Consider the following 25,224-nt stretch of genomic DNA (forward strand, 5'->3'; position numbering starts at 1 on the left):
GGTTGAAAGAGCAGTGGATAGGAGGTCAGGAGACTCTTGGCTCTACTTGTCCTGTAGATCTGTCACTCCCTGGAACAGTCAGCAGGTGTTTGTGCCTTCAGGTTCCTTGGATGTGAAATCAGTGTAATAGTGTGTACCTTGCTTTATCTCCCTGGATTTTTGAGAAGATCAACTGGGGAATAATTAGTGTCGATGGCAGCATTTGTGGTACTGAAGTCCTAGTATTTTCACCATGTTACTGTGAGAAGGAGGTTCTATATGATAGGGAGCTATGTAGTATGATATTAGTTTATTTGTCCCTTTTGAACTTCCTGAATCATGTGGTCTAGTGTTTAGGGCAGGATTTATTCTCATTACTGTCTGCCTCAATAGAAGACGGTTATTAAAATCCTTCTGGTCTTTGCTTTAATATATTATATATAATATATATTATATATGTATTTATTTATATATTATATATAATGTGTATATATTGTGTATATATAATATGCACATATATTACATATTAAATATATTACATATTATATGTTAAATATATATTATGTGTATATGTATAAATGTATATAAATTATGTGTGTATATATAATGTATATATATTATATGTTGAATATATAATATATATTAAGTATATATATATTATAAATATATACTATGTATATACATTATGTATACATGTACATATGTATATATGTACATATAAATTATGTGTATATTAAATATAAAATATATGTATGTATTTGTAAGTTTCTTTACATATAGATTTTTTTATGTTGTATAACTTTTTTCCTTTTGAAAATTTTGTCAAAATAAACTGGGCCGTTAAGTGCCCAGTAGTATAAATGACTTCTCTAGTACTTTTAGTTAGAAATTAACTATACTGCTTGGAAATCTTGGAAGCCTTGTGTTTCAAATGGTTATTTCAGATCACTTTTGAGTTTGATGTGTCAAGCTGCTTCCAAGGGGGTGGATTGGGTCATGATTCTTATTCTGCATTGAAGAAAACAGTTTAAATGTCTGCATTATGAAGCATGGTAAGGTGCTGATGGTTTACCGTAATGAGGAATTTTCACCTGATACATCTAAGGAACTTGCTAGGATTGAAGACATGCTAATTATTAAGACAGTCCTTTCCTTCCTTCCTCCTTCCTTCGTTCCTAGATGTAAACTTCGTATATTTATTAAACAGTCTTATGTACGTATTTGCTGTTTACGTTTTAACTTCCATTGCTGGGTTAGCTGTACTATTTTCCCTAAGATAGAAACTTGTGAAGTTTCTTAGATGGTATATTGTTGAATTATTCTATTCATGAATATCATAAGGAATCCCTACGGAAGGACCCCTTCACTGAAACAGATCTGGCCTTTATAGTAGTCTTGAGTTCAAAACAGAAATCAATTACATATGGTGCCTATCAGAAATTTGTAAAGGTACTTTCTAAAGGATTTTCTCACAAGGCCTTCTGACAGTATTGTTGTGTGAACCACGCATTCTTTAAAGAAACTCATCATGGCACAGTTAACACTAGAGAAGTATGCTGTCAAAGGGCCAACATGGCTGTGTCCTCAAGGTTACTTCATGCCACTGTAAAGTGACAGCCCAAAGGACCTTTGACAGGAGTGAGTTCATACTTCCAAGAATCTGTATCCAAGATGTTCAAAGCTTTAGAACAACTTCATGATGGGATATTTTCTACGGATCTAGGAAGACATCAGGGAGATTACTTCATTTCATTTCAACGTTAAAATTCAGCTTGCCTACGTAATCAAATAGTTGAACGTTGTCCTGCAATAATGGTAGAATGTGTGTGTAAGAAGTGTCTTGAAAAAATGACAGTCATGTATTTTGTCTGCACTTAGCCATCTTGGCTGTTCCTGCTGGAAAGGAAGTCTGCAAAATCTAACCATGTGCGAGCCAGTCAGCAGCTAGTCATGGATATTGCTGTCTAGATATTCGTGTTGCCATCATTCATGAAGGCTCATTCCAAGTTAAGACCCTTTCATTTAGAATTTCTGTTGACTTGTGCATCTTCTAGTGTTTTCTAGAATTATGAATGCTTTTTAGAATTCCAGATTCCTATCTTCTCTTGATAATGGGCTGAAGATGGATAGTCAATAGAAATTTGTAGAATTTAAGAGTTTATTCTTTTAAAATTGGAGATCTTGGGGCAAAAGTAGGGGGAAAAACATGAAATTGGAAATTTCAGTGCTATTTTTAGTATTCAGGTTACCAGTATTCACCTCTTGGCTACAATGCATGAACAAGGTAAGAAACTCATGCTTTTTTCTAGCTCTTCAGAGAGTCGTTAGGCTGGACATTGGTGTCGTTGATGTTTCTTCTCACCTTTCCTTGAAATAGTTCTCAATCCCTATTATTATATTATTATTATATATATGCTCTAATATTAGTGTTTATTTGGCTGAACAATCCCAATTTTTTTCAGTTTTTCCCCAAGACGTGGTTTTAAAATCTCTCACCATCCTGGTTACTCATCTTAGGATCCACTTTGGATGTCCTTTTACACCTGCTTACCCATTTATGTTTTATGAGCTCATCTGTGCTGAGAAACCTAGACCAAAATGAGAGGCGGCTTCCAGTGGAACAGAGATTGATACACATCCTTCAGGCTTGGTAGGCTGCACTGACTAACATATGAGACTCTAATACCAGCTGTATCGTCTGGACTTCTACTTCTCAGAGCAAGGAGGGAAAATATGTTATTTAGCCACTATTCCTGAATTTTAGTCACCTGGGTTTTTTTTGTTGTTGGTTTGTTTTGGTTTGGTTTAGTTTGGTTTTGTAGTAGTATTAAGTGTAGACTATTATCTAATGAACATCATTGTCAACTAAGATGGCAGGAGTCTCTGTGGCTCAAAACCAGTGCTGTGCGTTTCTAGCTTCTGTTGTTCCTGTAGTTGTGTACTATAGCATTTAAGGTAGCACTTGCCCCAGTTGAGTTTTGCCTCAATAAAGGTCCACAGTTGAATACCAGCTTGGTGTCCAGCTAGTTTAACCTGCTCCAATCAAATAAGATAAAGACCAAGAAGTATTCCCTAAATTATCATATGTGTTAGTTGAATGCATTATCATTCTCCCGGACTCCAGCTGTTTTTGCTTTTTCATTTGTTTTCATTTTCTGTTCTTCTGGCATTTGGTCTTTAATCAGATACTCTGTGGTCATGTCTGTGATAAAAAGACCATGATGGGGAAAGCAATCAACCCATAATTTTGTTTTATTATTTCATTGATTTCATTATTTATTATTTCAGTAATAAGAAATGTTAATTTCACAATGAACTATCTGTGATGGTCACCATCTGAGGATAGATAACCAAAGATAAAAGAAATTTAGGTGTGGTCACACACAGAGACACAGAGTCCTTTGCCATATATATATATATATATATATATATATATATATATATATACACACACATAGAGAGAGAGAGAGAGAGAGTGTGTGTATTTATGTATCACCTTTAGGCTGGTTACATATCTGGGGCTACTGGAGAAAGTCTTATAGGGAGCCTTAGCTTCTTGCAAACTCGTTAATTTCTGGTATCATAGATGAATTGATGAACTTGAAGCAATAAATCTTTTTGCATTTGGTGACAGGAGTGCAACATTGACTCTGTGCCTCTAATGTGCTTTAAAAATGAGGTTAGATTCAACAGTTCCCCTTCCAACTGGAGATACATAATGCTTTCCTCCTATTCTTGTAACCCTAAAATGTTTCTGTTTGCTTTCCACCTCTCATCTATTGAGCCTCTGCATGGTTACTGACTGCAGGCTGTTATTATAGCTGCTACCACGATGGCCTCACCTTGGAGCACAAAGCACATACATCCTACATGTGAATTGATGTGACTTTTCTAGGGGGTTTTGTGAGCAGATATTTGATTGGGGCATTTAGACTTAATTCTCTTTAGTGTTGACGCTGATTCTTCCAAACAGCTCGTTTATCTTTTAGAGTACTTGAAATGTGAGGTTTTATTGCAAAACATTAATTTTCCTAAATGTCAAAGATGCGCTCCCCTTCTCTCCTCCAGCATTATGTGTTTAAGTCTGTAGTTTGTGCAGGTCACTGCAGAGAAAAGCTGAGGTTTGGACTTTTACCCCGTTTTAATAAATATATTTATTTAGGACAGACTGGAATAATGATGGGTTTTCAAAGCCTTTACGAAGTGCTTCATGCACAGTAGGGGCTGAGCAAACAGTGCTGCCATTTCAGGGTTTCCTGATTGCCTCACCTTGTGTGTTTCCAGTTAGTATGTTGGGATGAAATAGCCTTCCTTCTTTCTTTCCTGAAATCCCAGAGCCATGCCTTGCCGCGAACTTTCTTCCTTTGGACCTCTCCACTTGCTTTCTAAATTTTCAGTAATTTTTAACATTTTTATACTTCTGACCCTTTTAAAATACTGGCTTTCAGCCTGTAGCCCTCCTTTCTTCAAAAACTTCATGCCTGCTGGATAAAGTACAATGTTGTCGGCAAGCATCCAGTGCTTTTCTTTCTTATTAAATAACTTTCACTGTTGTTGTTTTTATTATTACCCATGCTATCCATATTGAAAATGCAGGCATTGCAAACAAAAAGCAGAAAAATGTAAGCTGCTTCCCTCCCACCCAGAACTAACTGCTGTTAGCACTTTGATATATCTATATGCCAGTGGATATCATATATGCAGAGACCATTCATATGCATATACCTTTTCCCCATAAAAACAAAATCTAACGTTTGCCTCACTGATTTAAATTCATACAGATGTGTTGCGACAGTGCCTTCATGTCCTAAAAGGGTCCACACTGTTTCTTCCTGCCTGCATAATGTTTTATCACAGAGGTGTTTCTATGGTTGGACATTTTGGTTACTTCTGTTTTCCCAAAACTGTGAAATTCTTGTTGCTCTGCACATACCCATGACTATCTCCTTATATATTTGTAGAGGTGGAATTGCCAGCTCAAAGTGCACTTGGAATGTTAAGACAGCCTATCTCTCTCCCTTATCTCCTATTCCTTTATGTAAACCTCCTGCTTCAGTCTAACTTGTCTAACTGCTTGGTCTTCTTTCTCTTTAACAACATGGACCTACCCTCCCGCCCCCCAATCTCTGCAGTACACTTTGATTGGCTCATGCCTTCACTCATTCTTGAAATACCCCTTCCAGGACTCTCTACCTATAGAAATTCTCTTCTTTAGGACTCAGTTTAAGCCCCGAAAGCCCTTGTACGCCATTCAGCTCTTAGTATTTTCCCTGCTTACAGAGCTCGTATCACACTTAGTGTCTCTACCACCTACTAAGCTCCTTACTCTGTAACTAGCAATAGAATGCAGTATCTTTTTCTTATCTTCCCCGTAACAGTCTTAGGTCTATCGTGTAGGCACTCTAACTTCAAAGCTATACCTCCTAGGTTGAGTAAACATGCGACTTTTATGATCAACCTCTGAAATCTCTGGCGTTCTCTGTTCCGAGTCGAATTGGGATCCCTGTGTGCATACAGTGGTTGACTTCTTTTCCAGCACTTCCTAGGATGACACCCTCTAGAAGAGGGGCTGTCTCATTGGTACCTGGGAGGAGAAGCAATATGCTAGGGAAGGGTATATCGCTTTTAACTATTTTGGCTTAATTTGTAGTCAGCCATGTGTAGACTTATTGTAGGAAACTTATTAAGAGAGCTTTTGACCATGCTCGAAGCTAGCTGCTGGCCTGAGGATTTTTGGTGGGGTTGTAGGGATTTGTTGTGTGTAGACATTTTTTGTATTAATGCTGGCATTTATTAATTCGTCTCTTCCTCAAGGGAATATTTTACATGTTTCAGGATTATAGCAGTCACAAAAATGTGTGGGGAAATAAACAAATCCAGACTGGACTTGCTCTGCCTTATCTTTTTTTTGTTATCGGCTTGTTCATAATCTGTCTTTTTTTAGGTGACAGGTTATTAAGGAGATGGTTTTAGCATGGCATCTAATATTTTGTATTCTGGGCAATTGCACTGTTTTAATCCTCACCTACCTTAAAATGGTTACTTGCTAATCATGATGGAGGATATTCTCCACCTTCCAGCTACCCATTCGACTTCTTTGGTTCACAAAGAAAGTATTCTATTAGGCCCTACAAAAACAATGCTTCATGCCTGGCCTATTCACTCGATAAGAAATAAAACATTGTTTTCATAGCAGTGCTGATAATAAGGCAGATTTCAAAGCATGATGAAACATATACTTTTCGAGCAGAGAAAAACCTATAGTTACCTGGCTAATTACCCATCACGTGATGGTTGTGTGTAAATATAGGCTTCTCACATTTGCAGCCTCTGTATGGGTGTCTTTTTTTTCTTTCTTTCCTTTTTTTTTTTTAAATTGAGAATGCTTTTTTAGTTGACATTGTTTTGTATTAATATTTTCAATCCAAGATTTAGAATGAGCAAACAGAAGCTGCCACTTTAGGTTGGCTTCTTTTTCACCACTGTACTAAACCATTGTAGAGCAGACTTTAAAATAAGACAGATCTGGATTCACATTCAAATTTTTGCTCCATAAGCTGTATGACCTTAAAAGTTGTACTTCTGCTTTGATTGCTTATCTGTGAAACAGTTAACAATACTTGTCTCACGGGACTGGGGAAGATTAGAGTAGATCACATATGAGGAATCACCAAGCATACAGTGGGAGCATTTGGTCAAGAATGCTGGTTTAGTTTCCTCTTTCCTTTAGAAGAGTAAACCTTACAAAATGCTGTTTTCTCCCCCAGAAAGTAAAGTAGACAATTGCAACATAAAAGAATACCTAGATAATAGATAACAGTAGTATGTGACTTCATTCAGGTTGACTCCTAAACATTGGAGTATCTATTATAAGGCCCAGAAGTTGACTCAGGGTTAAGTAAGTCATGATCCCAGTTTCCTAGGGGTCCAAAACAACCTGGAGGATTATTTCGAAGTGCTTTTAAGGTGATGTTTTGAAATTTAATTCTTTTGGTTAGTGTTTACCTGTGTATTGCCCTGCAAACCATCTGCTTTTATTTCCTCTGATCACGCTTAGATCATAATGAGCAGCTGATTCTAGTTGGTTAGAAAATTAGATGCCAGGAATTCAAATGTACTTTGGGATCTCACACGTGAAACATGTGAGTTACTGGCCTCATCTGCTGCTTCTCTGGCTGTGAACTGGCTGTTCTTGTGGTATATTGGGTTTGTATAGATAAATGTATGATGCTTGTGTGCTTGTGGACTGGTCCACACTGGAAATCTGTTTGTCCTTGAGGTACCTAATTATTCCAAAAGAAACCAAACCACACTGTGAAGGCCGTGGTTTTGTGTGTGTTTCCTCTTGAAGGTCATGAGCAAGAATTTTCGGTATTCATCAGGACAGCCTGCGTTGTGCTACAGTAACAAACATCTCCCAAGTCTTGGTGGCTCAACGCGACAAATGTTTATTTCTTGTTTAAGCACACAGTTCATTGTGGTGTACAGGACTCTACAAAACAAATTTTCTCTCTTGTGATGGCTCCACAGTGGTGCTTCATGCTTATAGGAAGGGGAACAGAGGGGTGGAGAGCTATGTGCTAGAGTTTAAATGTTTACACTCAGTAGTAACATGAAGTAACACACATCACTTCCACTCACAATTCACTACTCATTCAGATTAATTTCATGGTCATGTCTTACTTTAAGGAGGTTAGGATATATAATCCTCCAGCATTCTTGGAAGGAAAGGAAAATTGGATGTCGGGTAAACATGTGTAATAGAACACCTGCCCTTGGGATAATGATCAATTTCAGAGAATAATAAAATCTTAGAGTTGATAATTTAGTTACAAGATTCTGCTTATGACATCTTTCCTGAACTTACTAGTTTTTAAATGTCTTCTGTTGAGATTTTGATTAGTTGACCTTTTACTGTTTTCAGCGGTTGGGAACTCATGACCTTATGAGGCAATTCCAGTCCATCTTTGATCATCTCTGTGTTAGAAATTATTACTTTTGATGACTTAAGCTTGAAATATATGGCTTATAGTACACACTATTATATTAACGGTATACTGTGGTTATTAATTGTATTCTTGTAAAAACAGACAACAAATCAAATTTTCTTTTTCCTTGATAGTGTTTCCAATATTTGAAAAGAGCTGCCCCTGCCCCCAGTTTTTCATTCTACTGGTCCAACACCAACAGCCGCAATCCCACATTCCTTATGTAGCATGGCTTCTAATTCTTTCCCTTCGCTAGTAGTCCTCATCTAGAGGAGTCTCAGCTGTCCCTGCCACTCTCAGAGTGTAACTATATTTGTCGCTACTTAAAGAAAAGATGGGACTGCAACCCCTTAATTGTTTGTGTATAATACATGTAAAAATTTAAACCGTTTTTCCCCATAATTGTACTATTTATACAATACGTGTAAAAATTCAAAAGTAAGAGTCCTTCTTCCCCTCCTTTCCAGTTTTACTCCTTCTCTTAACATTTACATGTGACTAACTCTTGGTGGTTCCTGCTTCAGTTATCTTGTGTGTGTGAGCGTGTAAATTGTTTTGCTTTAAAAATAAGATCTTACTGTGGACACTCACTGTCTGACAACTTGCTCTTATCAGCTACTTAAATAGCCTACAACTGTGCAGTCCAGTATAGTAGACACTAACTGCGCACAGCTATGGGACACTTGAAACATGGCTCCTGTGACAGAGAAATGGAGTTTGTCATTTTAATTATTTTTAATGAATTCCAGTTTAAAATTAAAAATTGAAGCAATTAAAATATTTTTGGTTAAGCATAAAATAACTTTATTGTTTTGATAAGGCTACTTATCACTTTGCTACACACTGAGCATGCAAATTACATGTACTGTAAGTAAAATACTCACCAGGTTTCAAAAACTTAGCATAAAAAGTATATCTCATCAATAATTTTTTATATCAGTCACATGTTGAAATAATATTTTTGATGTGTTAGGTTGAATAAAATATATTATTGCAATTGATTTTACCTTTTCCTTTAAACTTTTTTTAATATGGCTACTAGAAAATTTAAAATTATATATGTGGCTCACGTTATATTTATACTGGACGGTGTCGATCCAGCGAGATTTGAATAGCTGTGATGGTTAGCCAAAGTTTTTATTTTGAAGTAGGATCGCTGTTGTATGCACTGAGTGCTTAAGAAGGCTAGGACACTAGATTTGATGTGGAAGGAAGATGAAGACGAGAGTGACCCAATGTCAGGAACTCATAGTGTAGTGGGGCAGACAGACACGGCTAGGTTGTGACAGAGTTTGCCAGGGCGTGGATAAAAGTGTAAGCAAAGTGCACTGGAAACATGGAAGAAGTTTCCTCACTACATGTCTCGCAATGTGAGCAAACTTATAAATGCTTAAAGGGCAGGGATTATGATTGTTGAATAAATGAGGAGATTCCCATCCCATGTGATTTCTCTGTCCTACCAGGATATTACTAGAAGTGAAGAATCTCATGATCGATCATCTCTGGTGTAGATCTTCTTTCTGAACGGCCTACTCCTCTCACTGGGAATTTGGACTTTGTTCAAATTTGGCCTTCCAGATAGAATTCGTGTGTTTGATGTTAAATGCCGACCTTTCATTGTCTCTGTTAAACACATTGTGGTTCATACCAAGCTTGTCTAGTTAGCAGAAGAAATATATATATTATATATTCCTCATTGAAATTCCTAATATTTTGTCAAAGCTTTAGCACTTCTACCCAGAAAATGTTCTGAGATGTTGAAGGGAAGATAATTAAACTGAAGTCTCCTTCTTGGTTTATTTGAGTTTATAGAGTTCCATTTGTCTCATAACTACGAAGACTTTTTATGCCTACTAATGCATTCTCTGATGATAAAAGGATTATCAGTTGAAACTCAGAATGTTGTCTTTATCCTCTCATTGAGTGTCCTTGATTCATCAAAGCAATATTTTCATATCATATTCTCTGCTTGTATTACCTAGAAGCTAAGAAAAAAGTTGGCAATTTTAGATTTGCAAATGATAGAACTTTTCCATGAAAATGTCAACTTTCTGTCTGGTTACATTATTCATAGTTGCAAATGGGGCTAGTGTGGTTAATCAAATCAATTCACATAAAACAGTTTCTCCGGAAGGCAGTGTTAGTGGTGGATCTCACAAAATCAAAGAATTTACCTTGGGCAGAGCTTTCTGACTGAATAAAACTTCTGTCGAATCCGTTCTAGGAGTGAAGATAGGCATGGTATAGATCTATACTACAGATAACAGGTTCAGGGTTTGGTAGGCAGTGTACTGATAATCATCAGTTCTCTCCTACCCGCGCCCCCCCCCCAAAAAAAAAACCTCTGTAACTTAGGGTAGGTTTTAAGTCAAGTGCCTGAATGTTCTATTGAAGAATCATCTGAGTCATGGGTTCTTAATTAAGGAACAATGGAAAAAATTTTGTGAGGATTCCTAACCGCCCCCACAACCAATGCCAAATCTTCCTGCAGAATTCTGTATGTAAATACACATTTTCTTGGAAACCATTCAGAGCATTAATCTGATTCTGAAAGGAGTCTGTGATGATAAAAATTTATGAAATACTTTTTTAATATCTGATTATCAGTAATGCCTCTCTCCAAAAAACACCACTCAGGCATTTTGGCCAAATTTTATGTACTGCATTTTCCTGCTAGTCCATACATATGTGACTGGAAGGAAAGGTAGTTGGATTCTCCTATTCTGATGGTGCTTAACTTTTGTGGGGGTGCCATAGATGACTTTGAGAATCTAAAGAACACTGTGGACTCCTTACCCAGAAGACATTGACATCCACAAAACTGGAATGACATTTGAGCACATTCATGGACTCTGTCCTGAAATTTGCTTTTTGAACTCTTGGATCAAGACTGCTGGTTGATTCCCTTCAAAGAGTACAAAATCGTCATCCTATGAGGAAGAAAAACAAGGATGATGTGTGTCCACCCACAATGTTGGTGAGAATCCACTTTCAGATATGAGGATTTCCGGTTTTCACACGTGTGGCTCTCTCATCTCATATATTTTTCTTCTATATTTTCAAACTAGAAATTTGACAGCAAGAATAGACCATAGGCAATTCTTATTTTCTACTGTCTGGATAATCTGGATATGCTGTGTGGACATTATATCTTTATTAGTTACTTCCTCCATAGGGTGCTGTAAAAAGCTTGCAACACTGGGAAACCCTCTGCAGACTCCTTTTGATGAAGTAGAGCGCCCTTTTGTGATGTAAATACAATTCCTATGGCTTAATTTTTATATATCAGATTTTCATAAAATTAGGCCTAAGGAGTCTTTTGAAAGGCTTTTTGTCAAATCGACCCAGTGGCCACTTCTAACAGCAACTTATTTATTATGTGAATCCATCTCATGTTCAATATTCTTAATATTTGTAAAATAATGACTTTTGTCTTTTACTTAGGGAGCTCTGAATATTGTTTATGAGCCTAATTTTAGTCTGTTTCCTGGGAATATGAGTTGAAGCCCAAAATGAGAAACTTTTTTTTTTTTTTTTAACTCTGATCAAAACCCTTAACTGCCATTTACTAGACTAAACTACGTATAAGGAAGGGAATGAGGGTCCCTCATTCCCCCAACCCTACTTTTAATGTAAGATATTGTCTGGCATGCAGTAGGTGTTCAAAATGTATATTGGATAAATGGTTGCATGACCAGGCTTTAGATCTTATATCTGGAGACAGCATGATGTAATGGTAGAAGTCTTACAGAGCTGGACATGAACCCTGGATCCCCAATAAAAAAAATCTATAATAATTCCTACCTCATAAGGATATTGTAGGATTTAGTAATACACTCCATTTTAGGTTTTTAAGACAATGTCTGGCACAATAAAGTGTTTGGTAAATGGTAGCATTATTGGGGCACCTGGGTGGCTCAGTCAGTTGAGCATCCAACTTGGCTCGGGTCATGATCTCATGGTTCATGGATTTGAGCTTCGCATTGGGGTCTGTGCTGACCAAGCTTGGAGCCTGCTTCAGATTCTGTGTGTGTGTGTGTGTGTCTCTCTCTCTCTCAACAATAAGTAATATTTAAGACAATTTAAATGGTAGCATTATTAAAGTCTTAGGCTTTCAATTAAGATATCATAGACTTTAGTTGTTTATAAACAACATCACAATTTTGTCATTTTGAAATTCCCTATTTTATTATTTACTTAATATTTTTCTTTAAATTAACTGCTTTTTTTTAACCTAACTTGATTTAATAGAAAATTTTATTTCACTACTATAAATGGAAAACCTGTATCACTTGCTATAAATAACAGTGAAGATAAATACATAATTCTTAAAAATAAAAAAAAATTGTTTATCCACATACCACCTAAAATTGACTTGGGTACCACTAGTGTATACCACACTTAAGTCATTTCCTTTGAGGCTTTTCTCTTGGGCAACAGCCCAGCCTCACTTATTGATAGCAAAGAGACCTGCTCAGGCTGTGGCAAGCCTCATGTCAACAGCAGGCCAGGAGGGGTTGGGACCAGTTACACTGAATTCATCTATAGGCTCAGAAGTGTAACTGCCACACAGATGTGAAGTCTGAAAATAACCCACCACGCACCTGCCTTTTTCGTGTGTCCGTTACAGCGTTAATCGAGCACCAATAGATCAGATGCTGTAGCAACAGTAGAGTAAGGACATGCATCTTTCCTTTGAGATGCCTGGACTCTTGTGAATGGTTTAATACTCAGCCCCTGATTGGGGTTGCAAACTTAAGAATTTCAACTCTGGGCAGTTTCTGAACACAGATCCCAGTGGATAAGGAAAAGGGTAATCGTTGTTACCCTCAACTGGCCTCAAACAGTGATTGTGAAACCTTTAAAACAATCCTGGGTAAAATTAGTTTCTTTAGAAATTTGCCTAGACAAAGGTGATTTGCTGAGACTGAATCCTTCAACTTGTCAAGATTAAAACAATTCCCTTGCCCAAGTGTTGGGTTCAAGCTAAGCAGAAGAAAATAAACCCTGTTCTAAAAGGGAGTGTACTTAGTGGCCCACAAAAAACAAAGGTGAAGGCTCACATCTGTGTTGTGTTGCATAATTGATAAAAGCTGAAGACCCACAGGCTCATCGCCTGTATACCCCTCCTAATCATTTAAATATGGACAGCACGTTTTAGGATGCTTGTTAATGACTCCGCAGGCACGTTGGTAGTCGAAACATTGCATGTGGTTTGAGAAATGGGTCTGGATGTGTTTGCCAGACAATTTGATTCCAACAGTGTACTGAGGACCATCCTCAATTTGACTGTGCTCTACTCTGTTATGCTGTGAAAGAAAAAGATAATTCAGCCGAGCATAGCGCCGTTGGCTAGAACCACCACAGTTCTGAATACAAATATTACTAACGGTAAATGAATCATTAAAAGAAGGGTAGCATAAAATATCTGACAAATGGACTCCTGAAGTTTGGACTAGAATAAATTCTACCATCCATGAGCAGTACCTTAATTCATCAACCAAAATATTAGTTGTCCATTTAAGTCACCAAAGAACATTTATAGTCTTAGAGTAAATGACTGGTAATTAGGACTCACAAGCTATAAATACATTGCAGGGATTTGGTGATATCATAATAAACCACGAGAGAAGCTAGAGTGGTTTCTAATGTTAGTAGAACCTTGAGAAATATTTAGATCCATGTTCTCAGCGCCACAGTTAGGTTTTTTATGGGGAGTGTGGGGTTTGATCCAAAAATGCGCACTTCTTTTCCATCAGAGGCAGTGGGAGTGTACAGACTGTTGGGTGGAGGAGAGGCCCTTGGTTTGAATAATGCATGAATTTTTTAAAAAAATTTTTAATGTTTATTTATTTTTGAGACAGAGACAAAGCATGAGCAGGGGAGGGGCAGAGAGAGAGGGGGAGACACAGAATCTGAAGCAGGCTCCAGGCTGAGCTGTCAGCGCAGAGCCCGACGCGGGGCTCGAACTCACGGACCGTGAGATCATGACCTAAGTCGAAGTCACACGCTCAACCAACTGAGCCACCGAGGTGCCTCTGCATGAAGTTTTTAATAAACAATATATACTTAAAGAAAAATAAAATTATTCCCCTCCTGCTTCCCTCACTTCAGAACGCTTTCCTTAGAATGAGTTTTATATAAATGAAAAAAGACAACAATGGAAAGTTCCGGGCCTCTCAGCTCCTCGTCCCCAGTTTGGCTGGTTTATCCCCCATTTCAGATTGTAAGAAGTAAAGCATTCGTCATTCTGGCTCTGGACTTTGTTCCCCTACCTTTTTCCCTGCCGGCCTGCTAATGCTGGAGACACTGACAGGGGTGCCGACCCACACCTGCCTTCCTGGCTTCACTCATAGTGCAGAAAGGCAGCCTGTCGGTGGGAGGGCGAGAGCTAGGCCACGTCCAGAAACAAAGTCTGGTGACCTGAGCGCAGTGGCCTGGTGTAAGATTCAGCCCAACATCTGATCTACAGGCCAGGGTTGCTGCCCTGCAGGACCAGCCCAGCAGAGCATCTTTTGAGTAAGGGAGCAAGACCATTCTTTGTAAAGTCCATTAGTCCCACAGGAAGCTCCATGGAAAGTGGTGCAGGCCGAGTTCTGGGGGGTGTAGACCATTGCTTGCCCCATGATAGCTGCATTTCTGTGCCTCTGGCCCATTTCAGGAGATTCCAGTCATCCCTGGCTATGCATCTCTTGAGCTCCTCCTGTGTGCACTCACTATAACTGTATCTAGCACGTGCAAGGCACTGAGAAAGAAATGACCTGTGCAGCCAACACACCTACGTTGGTGTCATTAGCAATACTTGCTTAACGGAGCTTACATGCAGGGACAGATATGCCTGGTGTGCCAGGGACAGGTGTGCCTGGATCTGCCCCGGAGGCATTTCATTTTTGCACATGTCTGTGGTCCTCAAATCCCTTTCAGATTTAGGTGCCTGTGTGGCTCAGGTGGTTGAACGTCCCACTCTCTTGGTTTTGGCTCAGGTCATGGTCTCAGGGTGGTAGAATTGAGCCCCTCGTCCGCCTCTTCAGCATGGAGCCTGCTTGGAATTTTCTCTCTCTCCCTCTGCCACTCCCCCACCCCTCTCTAAAATAAAAGATTTGCACCTTTCTTGATTTTGAAGTCTGGAATCAAATCCAGAGTCCAGCTTACTGGATAGTCAGAGTCACCGGTGAAAATTGGCACATAAACAACTAGAGGGCATGTGCGGGCACCAGTCTGCAACCGGGGGCCCCTGGTGTGGCCAAGGTTAATCCACAGTGGCTGGACTGAGGGGGATGTCTTGAATCTCCTAAGGGAGGATCTAGGGATGTGGGGGAGGAGACAGGGGCTGGGGGCACTGGCTGTTTACTAGCCTGCAAGAAAGTCCTCGGGCCTCATGAACTGGTGAGGCCACAGTGGTGCAGCCCAACTGAGGGACAGCCCTCCCTATGGTCCTGGTGTCAGTGTGTTAACATGGGGGCAAGAATCCGTGTAGGTTCTGTTTGTAGCTTGCTGAAAGCCCACCCTACAATGCTTAACTGAATAGTGCTCTTCAAAATTCACCGACTAAAAATAGTTTCATCTGCAGTGTGAACATAGTTTCATATTTATACTAGCATCTGGCCTAAGGAATTGAATACTCCATTCTTTAAATAGCTTCACTCCAGCTCTTGAATACTCTGAGAAGAAAATCTATCCCAGTCAAACACCTTGTTTACATAGCCATGTTTAAATGCAAACAAGCTCCCTTTTTAAAATGCAGAAGAATATTAATTTGGGAGCGATGGTACGTCGGGGCAGCCTTTCTGGGGTGAGGGGAGAAGGCTGACTGGAGAATGAATTTAAAAATCTGCCCATTTTGTAAAAAATTCTGAGACATCTACTAGGTTTACATTTTTGTATTTTCCTAAATTTGATTCACAAGCATGTAAAGAATATGTGTAAATTTGGGGTGCCTCCTTTACTGTCATCTGTGAACCAGCCAGAATGAAGGTCTTGGGAAGAAAAATTTATGCTGCTGCTAATGCCCAACAATAATAGAAATATAAGCCTAGATATACTTTAACTTTTTCTACCAGCAAATGCTCTGGGGCCGGAAATCATTTGCCAGCAGGCAATGAATGTACTTTTGTTAGTCTTAGGGGGATACTAATGGTTAGTCCCCATGAAGAAAAATGTGAAAATAACACACTAAAAGTAAACATTACGAATGGATGGCTAATGATTAGCTGTTATAGTCCAAAGGGGCAGGGTATTTTTTTTTTTATAGTTTTATGACCCTTGCCCAGCCTTTATTGAAAGAACAGTGTATATTCAGATTTATATATTTCAAACTGACACTTCCTTTGAACATCTCCTTAAAGATCATACCACCTATTCTCTGCATTCATTTGTAGGGTGTAGAGGGAGGAGGATTTTAAATGTACACTAGTTTTAACATTATATTAAAGAAAAGCAACCGATAGTTCTTTTCAAAATTCAGTTTGTGAACCCTCAGAGTGGGATATAATAATAAGTCTTCACCGGTCCTGACAATTAAGTGAGGGCAGGAAGATGGCTCTGTTAGGTAGAGTTAGTCCATGATCGCTGCAGTATAATCATGATCTATCCCTGCCCCGCGTGAAGAGCTTTTGTGTACATAGGCCAGTTCAGAGAAATAAAAATGTTAACAGGTTGCATTTTTTTTCCCTTATTTAAAACAAAAATGGCTTTTTTTGGAGTCCCTGGGGGCTCTAGTTTTACAACTCAGATTAACTACTTTAGTAAATAAAAGAATGTCGGTAGAATATTGCCCACTAAAATGTTAACATGTGGGTATTTGGAGAGTAGTAACATAAAGGCAACTTTTCAGTCATTGATGTTGAAATTAGATTTGAGGCCACGGGTCGTTCTTCACGGTCTACGAAAGTAAGTGCTCTGGCTGAATGAAAACTGTGTATAGTCTTTTCTCTGGGAAACATTGAAATGTCATAACTTAAGCACCACTTTCATTTTTCACCAGTGGGACTTTTCTAGATAAAAATCTAATCTAATTCTAAATCATCCTTTTAAAATGTTTTTCCCTCTTACAAATGTAATATGTTTTTTATTGCAGAAAGTGAAGATATTCAAGAAGAAAAAATAAAAATCATTCATAGTCCCACTCCCCAGAGGGTACTACCACTGTTAACAGTTTAATTCCAATTTACTATATTTCTTGATCCTAAGATGCCACCGGTTGTAAAGATGCGTCATTGATTTCATGACAGCTTTTGGGAAACAAGAAGCAATTTCATTCCAGTTTTTAGATACATACTGATATCAGAAAATTAGTAATTTGTGAAGGGGGCCAGGGAGTACATTTTAGAATTGATCATAAAAGGGCCAGCTCTGGCCCTCCTTTCCCCAAGAAGTTGTATTACTCCCAGGGTTCCCAGATCACAGTGAATCCTACCCTGGTCTGAAACTCTTAGAATTGTAAAGAACCTCAACAATTCGATCTAATCTCATTTTACATCCAACACAGTAATCCTTCCTTGTTCTTCCAGTCATACTGACTTTACTTCCCTTATACAACCATAGTGTTTTTTTTTTTTTTAACATGCTCTGAATATTAGAAAATGCTTTCTTTTTATATTGGACCAAATGGTATGTCCCACCACATTTTTTCCATTAGGACTGGTTTCCTTAAGAAACCCCACAAGAGAAGGGTATAAATTATTTTCCTACCTAAAAGTCCTTTAGATACTTTAAAGGCAGCTGTCTCGTTGCTTTCAAGAGCTCCTAAAGTTCTACTGGTTCTTCTGAGGTCTTCTAATTTCTAAGCTGAACATCCCTTTCAACCCAGAATAATTTTTTATTCTCCTTTTCTATTGATATGCTTCAGTTAATCAGTGTGTATTTAAAAATAGTGTCTGCAGACTATATGTTTTCTAACCAATGTGGCATATAATAAGACCATTACATTCTTTATTCTGGACCTATATTTCCATGAATTCTGCCCATGTTTTATTGTTTCTTCCTAGCACTATTTCCTTTTGACTCATACAGAAATTATGTTTAGCTAAGAAAATTAGGTCTTTTTCATATGAAATGTTGTTAAGATGGGCCACCACCATCCTGTTCTTACACAGTAATTTTTTTTCTTTTTTAAAACCGAGTGTAAGATTGCATTCTCCCTTATTACATTCAGCATTATTTGATTTCAGCCAATTTTCAGCCCTTTAAGAACTGAATATGTATTTGGATCATATCCTTGGGTCTCATATATTTGGATCATATCTCCCCACTGCATCATCTGCAAGTAAACATAAGCCATTCTTATTATTGAGATGTGGCCATATTCCTACCTGAATTTCTTTCTGAGTTATATCTTCCTAACGTGACTCCGATGTCTTACAGGAAGAAACTTGTCTTACTGGTCAATATTTGGATCTTCCATAGCTCCTAGTTCAGAATAAACTTTTGATGAATCTGTTGCCTGTTCAATGTGTCTGCCTCACCTTACCATCAGCCACCACCACAATTCTTTGCATGTGAACAAAAGGGAAATTAAGTGGTGTGAGGCCATACGGTGGACCTGGGTGGAGATGTTTCATACAGTGTCATGTATCCTCACACAAAAGAGTCATTTTTTTCATCCATACGTTTTCTTACAGAATGATAAACAGAGCTGGTTGATAGATTAAGGCTCATCTTTCAGCTAGATGATTTATAGTGTGTGTAGACAAACTGCCCGAACACTTAACTCAAGTTTTTCTTTTTCCAAGCAGATGTTTTGCTAGAATGTAGACACAGCTTCCACAGCTACTTTCTGGCCTGTGAATGTTAATGCCTCTGTTAATAATATAGGTGCCATTTACAACAGAAGAGTGATGCTGGCATTGTATTTTGACAAAGTGTTGGAAGTATGGCTTGATGTAGTAAAGGGAGCATCCCGGTCCCATGGAGTAGTTCGAGTAGGCTTCTGGTTTGGATACGCTTGTTGTAATCATGTAGATAAGCATCTGTTTGTACATTCTTATATTGACTTATTCATTAAACACTTAAGGGCCTATTGTGTTCAGGCTCTATTAGACTTTAGTCTTTTGGAAAGATTCTCAAAAATATTAATTTTCTTATTGTATGGCAGTATTGGGAATGAATGGTTTGATAAAAATTACTTACGTTAGAATTTGTATGGATACAAATATACCTAATTTAATAATATTTGATAATACTAATATCAATAATAAATTTAACATGGTAAGTCAGTACACACACAAATGGTTATATTATACTTATATTATATAAATGTATATGTGTGTGTATATACATGTATACGTGTTCAAACCTATATTTTCACCGTACCCTACCTAACACTATTGTGAATGATGCACTTTAGCATTTTCTTGCGTGTTAGATTCTATTTCATTTTTTTAAATGATGGTTGCAGCCCACATACTAGGTTTTGTAATCCTACTAATGGGCTGCAAGCCTCAGTTTAAATAACACTGACCCAGAGGTAATCATTTTCCACGACATCTGATTTCTGGTTAAGACACTATTTCTGAACTGACCTGCTCATGGACCTGAATTTGGCCAACTATTATTCAGGTTCTCCCAACCCTATAACCATCCCTACAGAACTTGTGTTTTCCTTTCCAAAGTCTAGAAATGAACGCTTCCAATGTATCCAACTTCTAGGGCATCATTACTAGCATAGTTCTATGTTCTTACTGGTAATCTAATATACAATAGTAACATAAATAATTAAGCTTTCCATGTCTAAAATAAAAAGAAAATCCCACATATAGTCTTTTATAACACAATGCCCTTGATTTTTCAAAATGTATGGGTAGGTTCACTCTTCTTCACATATACAGTGTGTTTAGAGAATCTACCTTTTAGGCATTGTCTGAATTGGTGTGTGACTCCTTGGTGGGGAAAAAGCAATAATTTCCTGATTCTTTGCCTTGGACCTAAGAGAAACTGCTTTCAACATCCCAAAGACAAAGAAAAGCTTCTATTTATAGGTTTCATGTGGTTTCTAAAGTTTTAACCAAAGTGAATAGAACAATAATAAATTGCTTTCACATTTCTGTCCATAGAATTGTTTATTTAGCATTTTCTGTAAAACAAGAGACCTTCCATAGTCATGAAAAGACTGTATTTTGATTGCCTGGGAGATTTGAAATGATTTCTAATCTTGCCACAACTGTCTTCTGCTGTATAAATGAAATGTTTCATTTTCAAAGAGACTGTCAGGATATTCTGAAGACAGTTCCTTTGCTACTCTGCAAGGCACCCCCTGCCCCCCTTCCTGCATGCCCCCCCCCCCCAGCCAAATAAAGTGCTTTGCTTTGGATTTTTAAGAGAACAATGGCATTATTTCATATATTGGAAGATACGATTTTTAGCAGGTCCTAAAATGCTTATTTTCTGCCAGGTTTTTTTTGTTGTTTCATGAAGTTGCTGATAAGATTCTCTTTTTTGATTCACTAACTGCCAAGAGTTGCCAGTTTTATGGGATGGTCAAACAGGACAGTAGCCCTCTGGATATAGAGCAAGAACTGAACCTTAAAGTAGTATCTGTGTGCAAACCACTATCCCTTTAGGAGGGGGAAGAGTCAAGGCAATAAGTATCTACAGCAAAACCCTTTTCCTTTGTTAACATTGGCAGGCCTTTTCTTGATAGCTGGACAAACCATATCAAGGGATCTGCCATTTTATCAGGCTGTCCAAAAGGACTGAGTTGAGCTTATCAATCAGCTTTCCTGACCTTCAGGCTTAGCATTTTCGAGTTATTTATATTCTTATACACTCTAGATTGCTGATATCTAGACCTGCCCTGAGTGTGAAAGAGGCTCAGTTTTGTAATGACACTTGACCCAACCGGTTTTGACTCTAGAATCATCATGTTCTATTTGCTCACATCAGAATCGATTGACATATTCAGTTTACTAAGTGCTTCAATTTTGTTTAGAAATAGCCCATGAGGCTATTCTTTTAGATTTTTTCTTTTGCCCTAAAGTTCTTGATTTCCATGCTAAATTATCTGACTGATACATTTAATATGGGGAGTTTTTCACAATTACACTTAAAGAACTGGATAAAGTCAAGTTTAAAGCATATGTTAGTAATGCCATTACCACTTTCTGGTAATGGCAAGCCTATGCCATTACCAGAAAAGTGACTAACATCCAAGTAAAGAAAAATAGTTAGCCAGCCCGCTAATTATGTTAATAGATATAAACAGGTCTCCAAGCTGCACTTCATCAATATATTCTGCCTTGATTAGCCATATTGAAATACTTGAAACCCTGAATTGTAATATGAAATTCAGACATACTTATAAATGGTGATAGCTTTTATTTACTTAGAGTCAACAGTTGATGAAAAAGCTCTTACTTAAATAAATTGACTTTAAGAACAAGGATACAAAGAGAAACATAATTCATTCATTTTATAATTGTTCCTTTCTGCTGTGGACATTAGCCTTTGGCATCTGGTCTTTAACTATAATCTATGGCTAGATATAGCCAGGGCACTGGAAGAATGCTAAGGTAAATGCAAATTGGATAATGCTGGAGAATTCCAGTTCAAACAAGTTGACTGAAATTTAAAACACACTGTAATATAGACAAAGGAATTGTTATTATAGATTAAATGTATGTCGAAGATATAGAGGGATTATTGTGTCTGTTTCAGATGTAATTTCATGCCTGAGAATTTACATTGAAGGAAAAATGGTCTGGATCCCATTAGCGAAAGGCCCTGTTTTTCTGTCAGTTTAATTAAATGGAAACCGCTGGCAAGAGCGTTCAGGAGGTTGATAGAAGCAATACTATTTTGTATGTTGGAACAGGAAACAGTTAGGTCTTCCAGTTTGAAAAGGATACAAGAATGAAACCTGTGATTCATTTTTGTTTACAAATTCCCTCCTAGTTTACAATGACCTAAGTGATAAATTAACTACAATAAGTTATACATAGTGTGCAGGACAATGGCTTGATCCCAAAATATGAAATGCTCATCTCTGATGAAGAAGGTAGAACTTATTTTAATGTGACTTTCCCCTAAACAATGCATTCTTCAACAAAAGTAATTGTTTCCCTTGGTTTATTTTTCTGTAAATAGATTGAGAAGGGGGGAGGGGTATTCAGTTTGCTTTTAAACTGTGTGTGTGTGTGTGTGTGTGTGTGTGTGTGTGTGTGTGTGTTTGTGTGTGTGTAGCAAAAGAGAGAAGAAAAACAAAAGAAGAAAGGGGGAAAGAGTAAAAAAGAGACCCTGGAACAGTGATTTATCTGTTAAGTGTGTTTGGCATCCTGCCTTTTGGCTGGAATTTTTGAGAGAAACATATTTGGTTTACTTTAATGGGCAAAAGCTCTGAACCTCATTTGTAGAAAAAAAGAGCATGTTTTCTTTTCCCTTTTTCAGTTCAGTTTATTATATCTTGACATTCTGTCTTGTAATTGAATAGTAATTCTGAATTTAGAGCTGGAGAAGAAGAAAATTTAAGTGGGTCCTCCTCCTCCTCCCTCATCCCCTCCCCCTGCCCCTCCTCCTCCTTCCATTTCAGAGAAAAGGACTAGCTGATCCCAAAGTTTTATCTCTTTTCACAGCCACCCTTAAAACTGGCACCAAAAATGATTAATTTCACTGGGACTGTGTAGCTGTCTTTGTACCTTGGACTGTGCTGAGGGTTGTTGACATGTTTGCATCTATCTAATAATACGAAGTCAGTATATGTTATTAGAAGGAAATTTTCAATCTCATTTAAAAAGGAAAGATAGCCAGTGAACATATTCTATATGATACTGTCATGGTGGATACATGGTGGTACTGTCATGGCATTATGCATTTGGCCAAACTCTTGTACAATACACAGAATGAATCCTAATGTAAACTATGGATGTGATTAATGATAATGTGTCAATATTGGTTCATGAGTTTTAACAAATACACCACACTAATGCAAGATGTTTTAAAAATGTTTTGCATAAAGATACTAGCAGCAAAAAAAAAGGGGGGTGGTATGTAAGTAGTATGCCAACCAAAATCCTATTCTTCCCCCTTAGTAAGAGGGGGAAGTATGTTAAGGGGAAATTATCAGAGTTACAAACACATAAGTTGGATATATTATTTCCAAAAGGTTTGAGCAAATGTTTGGACCACCCAACATTGGAGAGTTTATGCGGGGCCACCATCTCTCTCTAGGCCCACATTTATTTTCCTCATCTCTTTTAGTTGTTCTTACTTTCTTATAATAAAAGTACTGTATGCTTATCATCTGAAGATGATATAAAGAAATAGAAAGAAAAAATGTAATTACCCATAATGACACCATGCAGAAATAACTACTGGGGATATCTGTTGTCTATCATTTGAATCTTTTTTCCCCTGTCTATATGTGGGTTTTAATTTTTTTTAATTTATACTGTATCTTCAGTTTCATATCTCTTTTCTTATTTAATGTGATCTTTTATACACAAACAATGTTCATCCGCAGTATCATTTTTAGTAACTGACTCCACTGTATTCCATTATACAGAAGTACCATAATTTATCTGTCTATTCTCCTATTGTTGGACTTTGGGGTTTTTTCCTAGCTTTTCACTATTATAAACAGTGCTCTTAGGAACATCCTTGAATTTTTATCATTCTTTGTATTCTTATTTCCTTAGCATAAATTCCTAGAAGTGGAGCTTATGAGGTCAAAGTTCAAAGCATTATTTGGAGACTTTTGCCAGGTATTAGTTAAACTATAAATAGAACATCTTCAGTAGAATTAGGATATCATGTATACTGAAAATCCCTCAGTGCTTGGCATTGCTGAAGACAATGTAAAATGAAAAATATGTTACCAGGTTTCAAGAGAAGTTGGGCAAATTTAGATATAGCCAATCTTGGGCAGATTTGTACTTTATGTGTAGAACATGTTTCTATACCCCAAATTCTATCTCTAGTTCTCATGCTGTGATTAGGAAAACTACCCCAACTCTAATAAGAGTGTTTTTAACCATTCCCTTCTCCACCTACCAGAACTTCTTACAAGGTCCCTTTGGGAGCTTATAGTTACAATAAGCTTTCTAGTGGAAGAGACATACCCCCTGCTTTTTACAATATTCTAGCTCCATGTTGTGTGTGTGTGTGTGTGTGTGTGTGTGTGTGTGTGTGTGTGTTTAGGGAGTAAGTGTTCTTCCTGAGGAAGTGTTCTCTCTGTGCTGTCCTATTCACAGGGGTATTTAGGGGGCTCACGTTAATGAACTAGCCAGTGATAGGCTGGGACATCTGTGAAAGGGTTAACTTGAAAGACTGTTACAGCCAATGAGCATTCATCCTGATGATGTCACAATGGTGATATCAGAGGCTCCGGGGAGTTTATTATGAAATTACTCAGAACTGTAAACATTCATTCCACTCTTAGCTTTTCTGAGTGTGACAAAAAACAGGATAAATTGAAGTTTTAATAAAATAGGGCTATATGTGTTGTTCCAGATTAATGAAAAGCATTATTTTGAGTACAGTTAAATTAACACACAGGCACACACGCATAAAACTCTCTTTCTCACACACACACACACACACACACACACACACACACACACACACCAGATGCCAGTGTAAAAAGGGGAGGGTGGGAAGCTTTTAATCTTTGTTATTGATTTTCTGTGTGTACAGTTTTATCTAAAGAGTATGGTTTACCAGCTATTGTGGGACTGGGCTTTAGGGCCAATAAAAAGCTTTGGTCCTTAGAAAATAAAATGAGATATTCAGGCAGCTAGTTTCTTTTCTTTTCTGTTTTTCTTTTCCACTTCTTGACAGTATTTCAAATAATTAGGTTGATTTATGATTACAGATAGTTTTAAGATGTAAGATGCTTTAACAATGCAGTGCCAGTTTATTGTATCTGGCTTTATCCAATTATAAAATTGAGTTTAGTCATGTAATGATTCTCTAACTAAAATATCAATCACAGTGCATGGACTTTTCCAATGTGTATACTGCGAGGCTATTTTGAGCTTCTCTCTTCAAGGCGCCCTCACATCTGAATATGCTTACTTGGCTTTACTCTTTAACATGTAAGAACACATGAAACTTTGGCTACATTTAGCTTCCTGAGTCTAATGCACATGGTTGGTGACAGCAAAGGGGGAGTTTTGATGACGAGCAGAATATGATAGACTAGAGTAATTATTTCCGCAAGAAAATGAGCATCCTACGTTATTTGTACAAATAACACAAAGTGATTATTTGGCTGTGCTGTTGTAATGAAACAATAAAGATCATATTTAATTTAAAACAGTATCCCCCA

At 37.6% G+C, this 25,224-nt stretch overlaps 1 protein-coding gene and 1 long non-coding RNA gene across 10 annotated transcripts in view; one reads left to right on the forward strand and one right to left on the reverse strand.

Annotated features, from left to right (window-relative positions):
• ARID5B (AT-rich interaction domain 5B) overlaps nucleotides 1–25,224 on the forward strand; it is a 217,195-nt gene that overhangs the window by 35,946 nt on the left and 156,025 nt on the right. The window lies entirely within an intron of this gene.
• LOC122232040 lies at nucleotides 9,679–11,932 on the reverse strand. Its single transcript, XR_006209368.1, has 2 exons — nucleotides 10,142–11,932; nucleotides 9,679–9,952 (listed from the first exon to the last, which is right to left on the reverse strand). It is a non-coding gene; the product is annotated as an uncharacterized LOC122232040 (long non-coding RNA).

The sequence above is a fragment of the Panthera tigris genome, chromosome D2 (genome assembly GCF_018350195.1).
Source record: "Panthera tigris isolate Pti1 chromosome D2, P.tigris_Pti1_mat1.1, whole genome shotgun sequence".
NCBI classification, from domain to species: Eukaryota; Metazoa; Chordata; class Mammalia; order Carnivora; family Felidae; genus Panthera; species Panthera tigris.